A 19,410-nucleotide genomic window follows, 5' to 3' on the forward strand; every position below is an offset into this window, starting at 1 on the left:
TGCATAAATATCTGATATGACTCTATTTCTAGGGTCGGAAGGACGTGTCAGATATTTTTGCACGCTCCGCTGTAGCAGATATTAATGCTGGTGACTGTACCTACTACCCGCCTCTTAAATATAAATAAACTTTAAATAACAAATCTTCTTCTTCCGCCCATGAAACCACGTAGCGTAAAATGACCATCGACCTTCCATGGACTGACACAAAAAAAAAATATTATGATTGTACCAAAATCGCAAATAAAAACAACTCTACCAGCATTCTGGTGATACGACTCATCCAAAGGTCAATTTTATTACCTTCCAAAAGCAAAGTTGTTACAACTCACGGCACCTATTTAGTTACATACCTACTGCTAACAATTTCGATACGAACTAGAAATTAAACTTTTCAGTGGGGATTTTCAGGGCATTTTATTTTATTATTGACCGAGTATGACTTTAGGTTATGGCTTACCCGTTAAAGCGTCGACCACCGCCGTAAAACGTAGGAATCTAAATTAAAATAGTTTACCTAAAGCAATATTTCTGAGATAGGCAATTTTACGAGTGAAAAATATAACGACTTGTTATAAAACTGTAAACGAATAAAGAATAAGCCAATTACCCTCGACTGAACAGAAAATGAAAGTAGGTACGGCTAACGTAATATATATATTAAGTGAGATTTGTGAGTGAGCTATGATAATGGATATGCTGAACTCATGTTAAATCGTGTTTTAATAACAGCTTGCCGTTTTAGGCAATTTAACTTTGGCGTCAGACCTTTCGAATAGGCGGTCATTAAACGATCAAGGGTCACAATCCCCAGACTGATTGGCTCCAAACCGTTTCGTACGCCATTCCGTCAAATCGTTTCGTTCATAAAATAATATAGGTACTATACCATTCCACTTATCGATATTGTATAAGATGGAAGATTTACCAGATGTGATAATAGGTGGGATATTTTATCGTGTCTAATATCTTTGCTGACTTGCTATACGTACATCCTCCGAGATTGCGCTCTGGAACAACGTAACGTTTGCAACCCAATTTCGTTCATATAACTGAAAACGTGTAGCGTGCCTGCCTGTGCGGTATAGAGTATAGAATAGATCGCCTGCGACAAGCCGCGAAGCAGTCGTTCGCGCTCTTCCACGGCGGCAGGTTGGCCGCTCGCAAACAACTTTCAGTCGCCCCAAAATCGCGCCAACTTTCCGATTACAACTTTTTCAGAAACGAGTGAACCCAACCAGTTTTTTTTTCGTTTGTGATTTATGTTCAGTTTTACTTGAAGACACCCCCCTTCTGCCGGTGAGTTAATTTTGGAAATTAATGCATTTCGAATGCTACACTGATTTATTGTATTGCCCGATGGCCCCAAAAATGCGAGACCCACTTAACTCTAATTCTTTTCTATTTCTGAAGTTTTTTTTTTTTTTATTCGACTGGATGGCAAACGAGCAAATGGGTCTCCTGATGTTAAGAGATCACCACCGTCATCACGATCAGATTTATGAAGTGGGATTGGAATGATAGGAAAATATGATTAAACTATTAATTTATAATATGATTAGACTGTTTAATTAAGTAGGTAGGCTGGTTTATTATTAGAGAAGGTAAGAAGCTATATCTTACCACAATATCGAATGAAATGATATTAAAATGCTACTGAATAAGTAATATAAGTGAAAAGAAAGACACATGTAAATGCCTCAAATGATTATTGTACCTACGATACGAAGAGTTAAGAAGTGGGAGCGGAAGCACGGTCTTATTGCATTTGGAATATTTTGTACACTTAAATTTCCGCTCAAACATAATAATATTATATCAATAGAACAGACGGTATCAGTTCATAACAATCTCCGAAGTTATATTATAAAATCGCAAAAAAACATTATCTATTTTTTTTATCCTAAATGCTTTCAGAATATTTTTTTAATTACCGTCGGATAAATTTGCAGATTGTACAACAAGTGCATAAAACTCCTAATTTTACCGGAGACGTTTATTGAGGTGCAGGCAAGGGTTTATAGTTACTTTTTACACTCTACTTTTAACTTTGATTTCAAGGAAATTAAACAGCAACATGCAAATAAATGTTCAATGTACAAGCTTTAATTACGTACGCATTGTCATTTCTATAGTAGGGAATCGCCCAGTTTTGAATATTTGGTAGCAATAAACAAGAATTACAAAAAACCGCGGAAAAATAAAATAAAAACTTTATTTATAAACTACTTCTTCTTCTTCTATTTTGATTTTGATTTGATTTCTAATGTTCGTGGCTGATGGGCGCCTGGTGTTCGACGAAGATTTTATTTCACGCAGTAGAGAATAAAAAAAACATTTTATGCAGCCTACATTTAGCATAAATATAAACCGTACGAGCATGAGAAATGAAAAGTAGTTTACTGAATGGCAGCACCAATCTGGAGCAAAATTTTACAAAGTAAAAAAAAAAACTCCGAATAAGGAAGAGATCCGATAAGAGGCCTCGAAATTCCGTCTTCAACTGAAAACCTATTAGCGAAGTGTCCAAGTCATGACCAGAAGTCCCTCGTTAGGGTGAAAAGCGCAAAAAGGATTATATTTAAATTCAGATTGAGCTCGTATCGTTTCGGTGCGAAGTTCCTGAACAATTCAAAAACTCCTAAGAAGCAAGGCTGATTTAGGGTTGAAGTTGACGAATAAAAGTATTTAGGGTTCCGCACCCAAAGGGTGCCAACGGGACCTTATTACTGAGACTCCGCTGTCGGTCTATCTGTTTGTCTGTCTGTCCGTCCGTCTATCACAGGTAGGGTTGCCAGGTACATGCATTGCATTTCCGGCACAGTTCGAGGGTTACAAATTGGGTCGGTAGTTAAATATCAATACGAGCACAAAACCAACTATTTTCTTCAAATTGACAAAATCGTTACAATTGGTCGTTTTAAAAAAGTGAGCCCAGATTTTGTCATTTGGCAAGTCTTTTGGAAGGACCTCAAAAACTGTTCTCAGGCATGTGCATTCTGAAAACCGGCCGGCAATGCTAACCGCAGCTTCTATTTTTAATTTGGAGGGCAATACTGCTCTCGTAGTCGAAATCCGGGACAGTAAAGTGTAATTCCTGGATACGGGACAAGACACGTTATTCCGGGGCCATCTGGCAACCCTAGTCACAGGGCTCTATCTCTTAAGCCGTAAAAGTTAGACACTTGAAATTTTCACAGCTTATATTGCTGTGGCCGCTATAACAACAAATACTAAAAATAAAATAAAGTTACAAATTAAAGAAGGTCTCATACAAGAAACGTGTTTTTTTCAGCGTTTTTTGGTTGCTAGGCGTTATTAGCCGTTGCTAGGCGCTAGCTATGTCGTTTGAATATTTAAGTACCTTTAAGTTTGCGATTTTAATGATGTTTTATAAAAGCTTCGATAATATAATATAGTGAAAGTCTGATTGTGTGGGATTATTCGTTTTTGTGCAAAATTAATGAAGCAATTTATGAACCACAAACTTCAATGAAGCCAACTTTGATAAAGCGCTCGCCAAATTCGCACCGTCACTAATCACTATGTTTACCTATTGTTTTTTTTACAAAAAAAAATGTAGGTATACTATGTATTTAACACTATTTACAAGGTTTATAATAACAGTTTAAAATTTATTCACACTATTCGAGCCTCTTATTATTTAATTATAGAGCATAGGAAGTCCGCCGAATTTCCCGCGAATGAACCGCGCTAGGTTACACTATTTACCGAAAGTACAATACCGACATGGAAATACCGACATGATATTTCGTGTACACGCCCTGTCCAGAACCAAAGAGGATGAGAATTCAAATTGTTTTTTATTCGAAATACTTGCACAAGTGCTTACATTTCAGCGATATTTTTAGATGATTTTCTTGAGCTTAGTGACATCTTGGTGGTCCTGCCAGGATCGTCTCTTTAGGAGGGAACTCCTCAATAGTTAATAGTACCGACTTGAAATTTGGTACAGATATGTAGTTTAGATGACAAAGCAAGTACAGTCAACAAAAAGTACATTCGGCAAAAAAAACTTGTATTAAAATGAAGTTTTTAATAAAAACTTATTACAAGCATTTTATTTATTTGCAGTGTAAGTAATGTAAATACTTATGTTTGCTCGGGTAGAATCTTTCACCTCAAATTTAAAGTGGATATCTTCAACCGATTGAGCTGAAATTTTACAAGTATGTATAAATCCGATGATAATGCAATATTATTATGACATGGAGTTGATCTGATGATAAATAAAACTAGCGGGTGACCATAGGAACTCTGTGATAAACGACACGACCGCATCGAGTTTGAACTCGTTTGATTCGTCTTGACGAGTACTTTGGTAACCAGAAGCATAAAGTACAGTTAGCAAAAAAAAACACTTATATTAGAACAATTTTAACTTTTACTGAACTGTTAACCCTTCATGTGCGAGTCCGACTCGCACTTGACCAATTTATTAAATATTATCAAATTTAGGGGTAGGTAGTCAAAGTTTAGAACAGTTAATTTTACAAGCTATGGCAGGCGTTAAAAGGCGATCGATTTTGGAAAATAAAATTATGAAAAGGATTTTTGCGAAACATCAAAATCATTATTTAATTAAACAATCAAAATTAATAATAAATAATAATTACTTAATTTTCGTATTTCATATTTGTTATTCGCTATCTTGCACCGGCGGTTTTGTCTCCGTTGCCAGAGAGTTGTGAAGATAAAGGTATAGGTATATATCCATATGAAAGTAGAGTGACTGACAAAAAACGCGCAACATAAATCACGGTAGCAAGAGAGTAGAAATTTGGCAGATATAAGTATTTCTTGAGGATCGTAAAGGTGCATTAAGAAGGACTCAAAGTATACAACCTCTAGAGATCTAACCTTTTTAATTTTACACGGGAAAAAGCCTCGAACATAAGACAGGGCATATGTGACACCAATAAAAATAGATGATAAAGTAGGTAGCTTTGTATGTAAAAGTGTATAAAAGACTGGTACTAATTGTTAAGTCACAAATATAAATGTAGGTATTTAACTTAATTATCAATTGCACTTAATTAGTAATTATGTCATTGAGTCTGCTAACATTCTACTTAACACTGAAAGTAGCTAAATTTGAGTATTTGAGCTATCTTTATATTCGAAAATCTGTATGAGTAAGTCTAAAATAGGGGAAAAATGGCAAACCTCAGAAATTGTAGAGATGCTAACTGGTGAAATTTACGAAATAAACGCCTCTACAGGAACGTAATAATAAGAGAATTCCGTAGAGTGCTGCGGTTGTAATTATACCCTGGGTCGCATATTATTTAAGTTATAATTATAAAAGTACCGTAAAACCAAAATAAACAGGTAAAACTTTTTTTTAAATGACAACTTTGTCAGTATCAGTGTTTAATACATATAACACCCAGGTACTTTGATGACCCCATTTGTCGTATCGTTTCTCTAAATACTGATTATGCATATTTTTATATTTGAAGTAGTTCCGTGAACTAAGTTCGAATTATTTATTTAAGGGGATCCCATGCCCCAATGACCTTCTATCTGAATTCCTTAGTTTTCTAATGTTTTTGGAGCTTATTATATTAACAACAACGGTTTTAAGCAATATAGTATCCCATATTTAAAGTTCATTGTCTTCGAGATATTTGGTATCAAAGTTGAACAATTTTAGGCCAAAAACTGGTTTTCTGGCCATAACTTTTGTGTTAATTAGTTTCAAATGATAACCCTCGACTAGTTTTTAGAGACGTCAAAGACGAACCCAAATATGTATATTTCGTATATGTTCGATCTTTCCCGTCAATAGAGATACGAAATAAGTGTTTTTTCAGACAATGTTTAAAAAAATCATACAAAATTACTTTTTCATTTTTTTCAAAATCCGGTAAAAATGGCGATAAAAGATTAGAAACCCGATAGCCGTTTGACTTATAATTCTATCTGTAGTGGAAAAATAGGAGATACGATTCAAAACTTGTCAAAAATCGATAAAAAACCTCGGGGGGTCTTAACAGCAATGAGGTTGGGTGACGAAGTAACTAAGTCTGAATGCCAAGTTCCATATATATTTATTACATTGAGGTTCATTTACTGCAAAAATCGGGTATGACAGCCATCAAAGACCAGTTCTACGTCGCTCATTAGTAAGTTGTCGCAGTCACCAAATACGAGTTAGAGAGATTAAATAGGACGGCTGAAAAGTGGGATTTTAATCGAAGGAAGTGTCCAGGTAAGAGCTGTGGACTCGCACGCGGGCAGCCGCGCTCTTTCGGCCATGTCATCATTAGGCCTGTCAACGGATATTGCGCTCGAGCTCTCAAGCTATGCTATTTGACTGTCCTTTGTTTTTTTTTTAAATGTTTATTATAAATCAGAATATCATTACAAAAAAAATATAATTACTGAGACCATTTGGAGATTGAAAACTTACACCGCAATGACCTTCAAAGTTCATCAATCATTCAAATAGTTAAGTTTATAGTCAGAATCCATCGATATTCAACTTGCTAACTTGTTAAAGGAAGAGAACCAAACAAATAACTCAAGACTTTTCTAATTCACAATGCTACACACGCCGCGAAAATTACTTACCGACTCGCTGGGAAGTTAAGTTGTAAGCATACTTTTAAGTAGAGTGGTTTTAAACAAGTAATGGCATCAAGTAGCCCCGAGAAGGTAATTTTATACAGTCGGTATATTTTTTGTAATGTTCCTAATTTTTAAGCGCTTTCTCTTGTAAATCCGACCAAAAGAATTTAGGGCAATAAACGGAAGTACCTACGATTATTACGCCTTTGTACAAAGTAAAGTAGTGTTACGATAGCACAGCACAGCGTTAAAATTTGGAGCGCATACTGCCGCTGCACTCTGCTGAACTGCATTGCGACAGCGGATTAATGAATGAGAAAACAAGGGGATTCAATAATTGCTCCATTTGTTATTTGTAATTGATTTCAGTTCAATAATGTTTCAGGGTCAAGCGCTCTGTGACCGACTAATGATACCAAATGAAATTTGTTTCCGACAGACTTATAAAAACGGGGAAGCATTTAATCTGCGTGTGTTTTTTATTTTGACGTTGACCTATGTATAAGTTAAATCAGAATGTTGATACCGCTGGGCTGGGCTCATTCATCTGTGTTATCTATTCGACAGGATACTTATACTCCTTTTGTTTTTTCCTTTTTATTGAGATGAAGTTTCTTGTGTATTTATATTCTATGTTAAACTGCGCATTAAATTATGGGGAGATAGACTAGGATCACGTGCCGTAAATAATAATTATAGGGTAGGTTTGTCGGTAGGCTTGCAAGTAGAGTATACCTACACATGCGCTGAATTCATAACCCTTCTTTTGGTCTTGTCGTAGTAAAATGAAAAGGACTTGAGAAGTATGATATATAGTTATGAAACGAACCAACGCAAAAAGTAGTACGTTTGAAAATAAAAAAATAGAATAAATTTTCTTTGGTTGGTCAATTTCTTCCTATCAATATGAACTATCATTAAAATTGTAACATTTTTTGATAAGCGATAAAATTATATAGATTATTCAAAAAATATGAGGATACTTAATTTTGTTTTGAGTTTAAACACGGCACTTTTGGTGAAAGGTCATAATTTAGATTCCCCCATTGTTAAATGGAGTCCGTGAAAGCGGGCATGATCTGATACGCTAAGAAAGAAACCTGATAGCGCACACTGATTTACTGTAGCTACTTGTGTGTCCGCCCTTTGGAAGCGATTCATAAAAAATCACAAAAGAAATAATTTCCAAAGAGCCTTTTATTAACGCTGATGTAGAAAGACGGATTGCATTTCCCGATGAAATCATTATCGCTAATGATGGATTTGTAATAAATATGTTCAGTTTGTAATGGAAATTTCCTGAATTTAGACCGATAAAATCGTATATATCGCAATTTAGTAGAAACATTGATGAAACGCGAGCCACTATATAAATACCCCGTAATTAACTCGTATAAAAGTTATTCGTATGATTGTTGTAATATTCGTAGGTATGAGCGATGCGTGTTTCCCTCGATCGATTGATCCTCCGCAGCCACTGCGTGATAGATGCGAATGAGTTGAGTGAACATTTGTCAATTTGGTCACAACTACGAACTCAATTTTAACGAAAAGCTTTTGAATGTAAAAAATAGTCCTTGTCCCGTCGGCTAATTCCTAACCCTCATTAAGAACTGTTTTGGCTCGAATACAAATGACTTAATTACCCTAATTGGATTGGGATTAATAAAGCTATAATAAGTAAAATTTGTAAGAAAAGTGGGGATTATTCGTGTTTCATAACAAGAAACCTTTTGTGTCACGATGTCATGAACTAACTCAATTTGTTAGCAGAGATGTGAAGTACATAGGTATTTGTTTAAATAGGTACGTATATAAAGTTTTATTTTTAACCGATTTCAAGAAAAGGAGGAGGTTATCAATTCGGTTGTTTTTTTTTATGTCTTATGAACCGATTTGAAAACATTTTTTTTTCGTTCGTCTAGAAATGATTTCAATTAGGTCCCATAAGCACCAAATCAGGATCTGATGAATGGATCCTAAGGAAATCGAGGGAACTCTTCAAATATTGTAGGGACACCTATGGTAATTTTGATATATTTACTAGTAACTCGTGCATTTGCTCTTGAAATTAAACCGACTACAAAAAACCATGAGTCTGTAGTCGGTGCCTCAGCACGAGCCAGGTTTTTTGTAGTCGGTTCAATTTTTTGTTACAAAATTTTATAAACACACATTCATAGTTTTATTTTTACGATTTAATTGAAAAAAAAAAGTTTAAAAATAAGTTAAACGAAATAGAAAAAGTGCTAGAACTGACAATACAATACAATTTCTCTTTATTGTACACCACAAATAGTAGGTAAGCAATACAGAAAACAGATACACAGAGAGAAGATTACAAGGTGACGAGCAATAGGCGGTCTTATCGATTAAGAGCAACTGTTTGTACTGTTCAATTCAAATTACTCTAAATCAGTGATTTTCAAACTTTTTACCCCCTGCTTACCTCCACTTACAGTTACTTGTATTAATCATAGGTTAATAATATACACATTGAATAATTATACACAATAACGATGCTACTGCGACTCCCGGGAGGTCGCGACCCACAGTTTGAAAAACACTGCTCTAAATGATAAATATCTCAACTGTAGGTACACCGATTTAAACAATAAAACTTCATTATTTATTTTTCTTTGAAACGATGATTCTGTCCGTGTTATATATCTACATTATTACCTTTCACAGCATATTTAAAAAGTATATAGTAGTAATTATTACGTAGGTATTTCGTCAGGTGCAAAAGAGGTCAACCGCTGGTATGTTTATTACAAAAAGTATTAGGTAGAGATTTTTTGATAAGCTGATAAGTGCAAGAGTCGGCAATTATTTTACGCTTGGAGTTAAGAGCCACTTCGTGCACTCGAAGCTAATAAAATTTCTACATTCTTCTATTTCTATTTCAAATAAAGCTCATAAAACAAAAACTGAATTCTATAAAATACCTTTTATATGAGTAATGTATACGCCTAATCCCTTACAGACCTACCTTTGCCCTACAACTATTATTATTATTACTGAGATGATCTTTTGTATTCTACACCATATCATTTGTATATCGAGAGAAGCATACTAGATTGAAAATAAAAAGTGATGATGTTTTTATTATTGACTTTGTTGTTGTAAGTTATTAACTTTTCAGTAATTGGTTTTTATATCTGCAGATGCAGACCAATCAAAACTATTAATTTTACTTTTAAGTTTCATTTCCGAATAAACGTTACAAATGTTTTAATCTTCGTTTACAAAACAGCGACAAGTCCAGTTATTTTGAATGTTAAAGTCGTTGAGAGCGTTGACTCAATGAGATTACAATTTAAATATAGGCAGGGGCGAGTTGCCAAATCATTCTCATCGGGGAAATGTCCGGCCGCTCCGCTCCGCTCCGGCTCTCGTGCTTTCGAGCGATTTGCGCGATTGTTCCGAGCGATCTACACCAAATTACTTCTATATTATTCCCTAACTGCGAATAAAATTGAACAAACCTAAGTTGCAAAACGAGCGATGCCAAAACGCTTTAATTTGGGATCTACCCAAATGAAACGTTTTGCATTCCTCGTGGCAACTTGCGGTGTTGCTTGCACTGATTAGTAAGTTATAAGGTCATTAAATTGAAATACTGTTCAATTATAAGAAACCTCCTGGAGGTTTGATAAGAAACATCGAAACACGAGAGAGATGAGATCTCAAACAAAAGCAATTTCATTTCAGATAATGCAATAAGTCTCAAAACTGAATGCGAAATTTGAGTAATATGAACGTGAGATGAATATTTAGAAGAATACGTAACGTTGACGGGTTTGCGTCAATATTAAGCTTGCCATTTTGAGAGCTTCATTCTGTTAGTGTCATGGGTAATCAGATAATGCTAGGGCACGGGTGAAGAAGCGGGATACTCGTACGGGTTCATTAAATATGATATTTGATATACTTAGGGTGACACTCTTTCCCGGCCCGGATAACACCGAAATGGAAATACCGGCCCTGTTTTTTGTGTACACGCCCATAGAAACTGGCAGAAGCTTCTATGGGCGTGTACACGAAAAACAGGGTTGGTATTTCCATCCCGGTATTATCCGGGCCGGGAAAGAGTGTCACCCATATACTTATATGTATAATTTATTGTATTCATGCCTGTACCAATGTCTGTTAATTTAATTTAGTAGTCTCATTTAAGGAAATATGTAGGGTATGTATAAAAATCAGCGTATTCCAGAGGGCTCTCTTTATAATGTATCATATCTATAAAATACATAGCCAAATCTGACGTGTTTTGAATAATTTACTACTTAGTCATGTTTACCACATATTTATACATTAAATTAATTTACTCCCATTCATTCAATAAGAAACGTTTGTATATGATTTGTTTGATGAAGTGATTACAATAATGCATTTTTGTCCGAGTAGGTACATACATAAGGTTACGGCACATTTATAAATATAAAACTAATAATAGTAATAGTCATAGGCTTTTGCTTTGTTTGTTTTTGGTATGTCTTAATGTGACCAAATAAATATATTTTCTTTCTTTCATTCTTTCTTTCATAGTTAAAAATAGTAATTCAACATTTAGGTTGAGGTTAAATAATTATCATAAAAGAGGCACGACACGACGACTTGCATCGTTGGTATTTCTTTAGTACCTACTATTTGTATCGCGTTACACCAGGACATGTTTTCAGTTTAAAACTATATTATGAGTCGCGGTTAATGTTTATCCGCACTTAAGGGTAAATATTGAGAAGAAATTGCCGAAGTTTACGACCAAAGTTTCTACGGGTGAAAACATAAATTAAGTAACTTTCGTTATTAGACCTGCAGGCCTTAGAGGATTAAATGTTTTATTTTGGAAGATAGTGAAGATGCTTAAAATATAATTATCGTAAATAGTATGTGACTACACTTATTTCTCATATGTACATAGAAAAGTAGAGGCTGACGTTATTGTAAAAAAGCTGAGATAGGTATTTTTATTATTATTATTTAAATTAATAAAACTGTGTTAGTACCTTTAGACTATGGTGGGCGTGCGTGGCAGGGAAACCTAATAATGTGCCGGTGAAATTACTGGCACTTGAGGTATCCCATCTTAGGCCTCTAGGTTGGCAACGCATCTGTAATCCCCCTGGTGTTGCAGGTGTCTATGGGCGGTGGTGATCTCTTATCATCAGGAGACCCACTTGCTCGTTTGCCATCCAGTTGAAAAAAAAAAGGGGTGGTGACGTCAACACCGCATGACACCAACTTGTTAACATGTTGCACATTCAGGAAACTACCATATGTACAGTCAAGGAATTTAATTCATGGGCCACCATAGAACCTTTTCAAAGGAAGAGTCATTACGACTTTCCTTGTTAATTAATGCGATGTCACTATGACGTTTACTGTGAAATGGTTCTATGGTGGCCAATGAATTAAACTCCTTGACCGTACCTACATGCCTCAATGAATGGAAAGGCGTCATGTACACTTGACTAAATATCGTTTTTAGATTTAATTTTGACATCCATTCATAATGTATTTTTATGACGTTTATTGTAGTCGATAAAAATACAAAATAAACGGTTCTACTGATAATTATAAATTATAAGTGTGGAACGGTCTGCCTGGTTTTGATCTTTTCGGAAGATTTTGTAATTTTTATGTCTCACGAGGGCTTAAGTAATTGACGTGACATTAATTTATTGTACCTAATAGAAAAAAAATTCTGAACTTATTCATAATCATAATATTCACTTCCAATCAAGATATATTTCTATGATGGAAAATATTCTGTCCGTTCTAATAAATTTTTATCACGTAAAGAATAAAAATTCCCACGCGATGTCGCGTAGGAGGCCACTAGGGCATGCGACATTATTTAGTCGTACATATTTACTGAGACGCATCTCTTGGAATACCGTCTAGTTCAGAGTCTACCCTCTCGACATAAGGCGATACATTTTGTAAGCGAGTCGAACGATATATTATTCCTTGTAAGAAGACGGATAAGGCACTTTCATAATAATGAAACACAACTCAGGAAGGTGGAACAAGGTGGAACACCCTCAAGTAAGGTAGTCTGCGGCTTTATGGGCTCAAGTTCAAGTTCGCATTATAAGTAGTGTGGTTTTGTTAACATTTATGATGAACAAGTTTGTGTTCAACAATGATTTCTAGTTTACTAACTTGCTCAAGACGAAAGCAAACAGTGAAAAAAAAACAAGTTTTTTTTTCATAATACTGGCTGTTATAATGGATTTTTTTTTACAGATAGATACGGTTATCACAATTTCATGACGCACAACTACGAGTAATTTACGTCGCTCTTGTAAAAAAAGGCGTTTATTCATAGGTTTAAATTAAAAAATAAAACGTGTAGGTAATTAACTTCTGGACCAGATACAACACACACACACATACACGTAAACACTTACCCACACAGTCATAATTACAAACCTTGAAAATATGTCGTCAAAACCAGGGATATGAGCGAACAAATTTTCGTCAACAGTGTTGTTGCTCAGTACCACTACCATGAGTTTACAGTGACCGTACTCGATAGCGATGGCGTAAATTATTTGTAGAGGCGCTGTATAATTCTCTATACAAATAATTTACGCCGTCGCTATCGAGTACGGTCACTGTAAACTGATGGTAGTGGTACAGATCGCTAAAACATAAAACTTCACGCCAAAAATAGCGAAATCAAAACAAAACAAATTGTTAAAACAAAGTTGCTCCAACACCTTATAAATACAGACGAGGGCATTGTCCCCGCCTTTTGACAATCTTTTTTCATCACACTTGCTCGTAAACAGTGTCGTAACATGCAGGCTACCTTGCTTGCAACCCCCCAAATAAAATCCTCGACCTTAATGTGCTTGTCATGAAACCCGTGGTCGGTAAATGAGTCATTGCCCGTACAAATTTTCTTGTCATGAAGCCCAAGGTCGATAAATGAGTTTGTTACTGCATGGTGTGCTTGCAATATTCGACCGTTTTCATTATCCGAATATTCGAGTCGTAAATTCGGAAGTATTCGAATTATTCGAATAATATACGAATATTTTTGAAAAGTTGAATAAAACACAAAATACTATAGAATCGGCTGTGTTATCACGTAGTAAGTCTCAAGGTCATATCAAAATGAAAAAAAAAAACAATAGACTCCTTGCAAAAGTGGTGAATTGATACATATACCTCGTGTGCTCATAAGTTTTGAGACGTGTATGTAGGGTTGGTTACTATAACACTGCTTTATAACGTAAAAGTATTATTAGATAATGTTTTAAACTTTCGTTCATGATTTTTCACTCTTCCACTGCTACCACAAACGGGACCCATCACGCCAACAACGAGCAACAACCACCTCGACGCCCTAACCACACCACAGTGGCTGCGGCCACGACCAGACCGAAGTGTAGGGTATCATGTCTCGAGTGCCGGTACTAGTAATCAAGGGCGAGTAGTTCCAAGGATTCGCGCTGCTAAGCAGACATGATACCCTACATCAGTCCACCTGCGACCACGGCCACCGCATCGTGCTCGAAACGGCGAGGCAACTATCACTCGTTGACAGCGTAACAAGTCCCGACCGTGGTAGTAGTTAAAAGTAGCCTTTGCTAAAAATGTCTACGCTTTTGTTTATTACATAGGCTCTTAAGCATCGTTTCCAATCGACTATATAACGCCCGTTTTAGGACTAGATTTGAATGTGACTCTCAGCATGCCATTAGTTAGATAGATAGATAGAAAAGTTTATTTCTGCTAAGAGTTACATTTTTAATTTACATTTGTTATGCCAAACTACAGAGCAGCTTGTCGGCACTTTAGCTCTTGGTTTATAAAGTTACAAAACACAAGTAACGCTTAACATAGGATAATTAGTATTAAGACTTGCTATGGTTAGTGTTATGTTATGACTTAAGACTATAAAAAGTTTTTTTTTTGTTTTTATACTATTAGAAAAACCAGACATTTTGAATTACAAGCATGCCATTATACCACGACTTATTATTAAAAAAAAATATTTTAATTATCTATAAATAATTTTTTCAATTTCAACTTAAATATATGTTTTTTTGTTTTTTCCATGTCCCTAATGAGTTCACTCGGTAGTTCATTATAAATTTGAGGAATCAGGTAACTACTAGTTCTGCGACCATAATAGTTGGTGACGCTCGGCATAACATATGGTTTAGTCTTTTTAGGACGACTTGAGTAGGTACGGGTCCTTTTCAACACAACATCTGATCTCTCAAAGTACTCCGTTGCCAGAATATATTTAATTTTCTTGTCAATAGGCATTATTTTGCAAACTTTATATAATGTATCATACTCTCCATGGCAATCATTTTTCTGTTTTACGGTCGCAAGGCATTTTAGGAATCTTGTTTGCAATCGTTTTATTTCATTTAAGTGGGTAGGAAACGATCTCCCGTAGCTACTCAGGCCGTAACTGAACACAGGCTCCACCAATGCGTGATACACACAAAACAAAACTGACCTACTTACACTGTACTTGAGGTTATTAAATTGGGTTAACAATATTCGAAGCTTTGCACATACATTTTTTATGTGAGATTTCCAGTTCATGTCTTGGTCAATAGATAAACCCAAGTACTTTATACACGCAACTTTTTCTATTTGTACACATTTACAGTTTTTACTCTGCTGATGCAAGCAATCATACGTATGACCTACTATACAGATTGGGATGTCTTTAGCTTTACTCATTGGCGACCTCATATGCACATACTTAGTTTTAGTTAAATTCAATATAATGCCATTATCGTGCGACCAGCGTACGATATTGTCAAAATCATCCTGAATACATTGCTGGATTTGAACTGGGTCGGTTCCCGAAAATACAAGGCACGTGTCGTCCGCATACATATATGTTCTACAGTTTTTTACTACATTAGTGACACTATTTACATGCATTATATAACCAACGGGCCCGTATACGGAGCCAGTTGGCACGCCAAGAGATACCCGTTTCTCGGTGCTGATTACATTGTTTACTTTGACTTTTATTTTCCTGTCTGATAAGTATGCTTCGAGCCATCGATTAACGGGCCCCCTTATTCCGCACTCTGACATGGCTCTAAGCAATGTGTCATGATCTAGAGTTTCAAAGGCTTTTTTGAAATCTATAAACAAAGCAATTACATGTTGTTTTTTATCGAGTTCCGTATTTATTTTATCCGTAAATTCATGGAGTGCCGTGTGAGTGCCTTTACCGCATTGAAAACCATGCTGGGCCGGGTTGATTACATCGGCCTGCGATAGGAATTTGGACACCTGCGCAATAACTACCTTCTCCACCAGTTTATTAATGCTCGATAGAATGGCTATTGGTCTATAATTGGTGTACTCCAAATGGCTGGATTGTTTATATAGTGGCCTGATTAAAGATATTTTTAATTTATCTGGATAACACCCTTTTTTAACACATAAGTTGATGAGATGAGCTATTATAGGGCTAATTTCAGCCTTAAAATCCTTAATATCCTTAACTCTTATTCCATCTATGCCCGGTGATTTTTTTTCATTCATTTGATTTATAACTTTAATTACGTCTAGTGCAGTAACTGTTCTAAAAAGTATAGACTCATTCAATTCCCGTACATAGGTTCATCTTTTTAAGAATTTAATGTTACATTTATGTTTTATCTTTTCAATTTCTTGAGTAAAAGTATCGGCAAAATTATTACAAATATTCTGAAGTTCTGTTGTTTTTCCTAAGTATTTTGTTATTGTTTCATCGAGGCCACTCTTCTTCCTTCCTAGCCAATTATTGACATTTTCCCATATTTTCCTAAAGTCCCCTTTACAGTCTTCTATTTTTTTCATTCTAAAATTATTTTTAGTACTAATTATCATTTTATTCGTTTTATTCCTCCATTTTGTATACTCCAACCTAAGGCAGTTATTGCGCGGGTTACCTTTCCATCTTCTAAATAACTCATCTTTTTTGTCTAACATTTTGACAGGGTTCTATTCATCCAGTCCTGTGACCTATCGTTTCTCTTAACTATTGTTATAATACTACTATTATAAATATTACTAAACACCTCACATAGTGCAGAATATAGTTCCTGGATAATAGTTCCTGGGCTCGATGAGGGCCACTCCTCAGTACCTACTAAAAGCCCCGGGAAATTATCTTTTTAACCACTTTTGTGTGGACTTCGCTGTGTGATGGTGCCGAATCTTGCTGGAAAAACCAATCCCTGCCAGCGAATAGGAACGCAGATAGGGGTTTTAGAATCTCCGGGACTACGTTCTGATAATTTCATGCCTAGACTTTGACTGCCTGTTGACAAAATGGAGTGGAGTATGCAACGTTTGACGGGATGTTCTTTGACAATAAATATTTTGTCGTCCGTGAACAAAATTTTTCTAGAATCTTTTTTCTTGAGTAGTAATCGATGGAGCCGTGAAAGGTCCAAATAATCTCTGGACCTCGTCCCTCAAGCGGTACTTGGGACGACCGACCGGTTCTACGTCCACTCCCAACCCACCCGTTCTATGTTTCCAAGCCACCGGTGTCTGGTCTGGTCTGGACACTTTGGTGCTTTGGCGCTGCCAAGAGCGCAGTCAGCGGTATCGGCAATTTTTAAAAAAAAAATAGTTTTTCTTTTACAAATATACAATTTTACTCGCAAATGTGATGATAAACATTGTATGTCGCACGGGCGGTACTAGAATTACGAACATCGAATCATTAAAGCCCTCATCGACTTCGGGCTTCTAATAGACTCCCGTTCGTAATTCCTTATTTATCGCCCTTAAGACACAATGTACTATTTCAATTGTGTGCCTAAAAGTGTTCCACGAGTTCACGATCGCGTCAGACCCACTAACTAAGCCAATTGTGTGCGGTGTACCTAATTTAAGCGGTTGTGGTCATATATTTACTTTATATATCTATACGTTCAATTACATTTGTCTGTTAACCTTCTTTAGATACTTACGGATAGGCATTAAAGAAAATAGGTAGTAGAAGTCCTTCAAGGTGCTTATCCTCAGCATTTCTAATTTTTCATCTGGGTTAAAGAAGATAAACACCTAATTAAACTTTTTGTTAAATTCCAACATTTCTGTCTTTATAACGTTTATTCATGAAAATTATGATAATTCCCTTTCTTTCTTTTGACCCGCAAAGTTGAAATCATATTGTAATAGGGTTGTCGATTATGATTAAAATTCCAAGAAGTTAAACTTAGTAAATTACAATAAACCTAACTACCTAATGTAATTACTAAATGAATAGGTGATATTGTATAAACGAAAACAATCAAACACATTCCATTATATTACGCTTCCTCCTTCACAACATAAGTTGACACCAAGAATATCTAGATATTGATATAGTATGGCACATGAAAATCATTGCAAATAGAAATACTAATGGTGTGAGTAATGTGATATTTCATTCCTTACGCGAACATAGTGGTGACATATCTAACAGTAGTCGCACACGGAGTAAAATGATATTCGTCGTGACTCGCAGCCCTGTTCTGAAACTCAATCACGAGTATTATGTAAATCAAGTACGAGTACACTGGGTTTCACATAGATTACCACGACGGCCATGCTTAAGCAACTTAATTTACAAAAGTAAGTTATTGTACTTGAAATTAGTAGGTACATAGATAACTCGAACTAAACATGTTTCTTGTTAGAAGTCGGACGTTACAGTGGGTACAACATACTTACTATATGTATTAAGAATTATATAGTGAAACTATATATGATGTTTAACTTAGTTACGTTAACTTACGTTTCAATGACAAATGTATGACAAGCACCGAGGTAAATACTTACAATCCGTGAGCTCTTAGAAAAACTTTCGGGGGGGAATCAGAAGGATTCATGTTGTTGAAAATGACAATTGACTTTTTGACTTAGTAGCAATCCATCACGCGGAGAGTGCACTCGTTGTGTTTTCATTGATTTATATATGTAGAGCAGTTAAAACCACCACTTAGTTATTTATTTAGTTTATTTTTCGAAAATTGATTTCTATGGGGAGTCAACTTAAATAGGGTATTTCTGTAAATAGTCAATACTTAAAGAGAAATTATTTATAATTATAATGTATAATTTTTTTAAAAGAAAAGCTGAAAGTTTCAAATATTTTAATGAGGTTCAAGACCGAGTTATAGAAGCAACGAAGATTTCGAAAAGTACATTAAAAATATTAAACGAGGCAGACCAAAACAAATAATTTGCCATACTCAAGAGAAGTAGACACAGTACATAACAGCTCTACATACTTCCAAACAAAAGTAGTGTGTTAAGGCGGTGTTCTCTATTTAAATTAACGACGGAAAAATTCGAAAATACTGTTTTTTTATTATTCGTATCATGGTAAAAAGCCATATTGTATTAAAATTAGAAAAAGATAAGATAAATAAGCGTAATATTATTACAGTAAGGTTTATTTTGTACTGATGGTTATTCTTTACATTACTTTTTACGGTAGCTTCGAAAAGTTTTGCAAGTTGATAACAGAACAGAACCGCATATCACGATCGCGTGTCATCGTCAATACCCGAAGAATGCTTCTAAAATCCGAAGGTTTTTTTAAGAGCTCACAGAGTGTACATTATTTCTACAATTGGTGACAATGTGAATTTCGCGGTTCTTTTCAGTGCTATACCTACCTAGGCAATAGTTATTTTTGCAACAAGAGAGCAAAGTTGTTTTTTGTTGCGAGTGTTGATTTTGAATCCCGAGTATCCTTCGATTCTATAATTGAATCACGAGCGTCAGCGAGTGATTCTGGTTAGAATCCTGAGAGCAGCAAGGGATTCAAAT

The 19,410-nt window shown here is 35.4% G+C and overlaps 1 protein-coding gene across 2 annotated transcripts in view; it reads left to right on the forward strand.

Annotated features, from left to right (window-relative positions):
• Window positions 1-1,099: 1,099 nt before the first annotated feature.
• The window catches only part of rdgC (retinal degeneration C), a 106,651-nt gene continuing 88,340 nt past the window's right edge, over window positions 1,100-19,410 (forward strand). Inside the window, exon 1 of one of the 2 annotated variants that reach the window (XM_074107924.1) lies at window positions 1,100-1,299. The gene's annotated coding sequence lies outside the window, so the exon portion shown is untranslated. The remainder of the gene's footprint in view (window positions 1,300-19,410) is intronic. The other variant, XM_074107929.1, reaches the window with a different exon arrangement.

The sequence above is a fragment of the Choristoneura fumiferana genome, chromosome 2, assembly GCF_025370935.1.
Source record: "Choristoneura fumiferana chromosome 2, NRCan_CFum_1, whole genome shotgun sequence".
NCBI classification, from domain to species: domain Eukaryota; kingdom Metazoa; phylum Arthropoda; class Insecta; order Lepidoptera; family Tortricidae; genus Choristoneura; species Choristoneura fumiferana.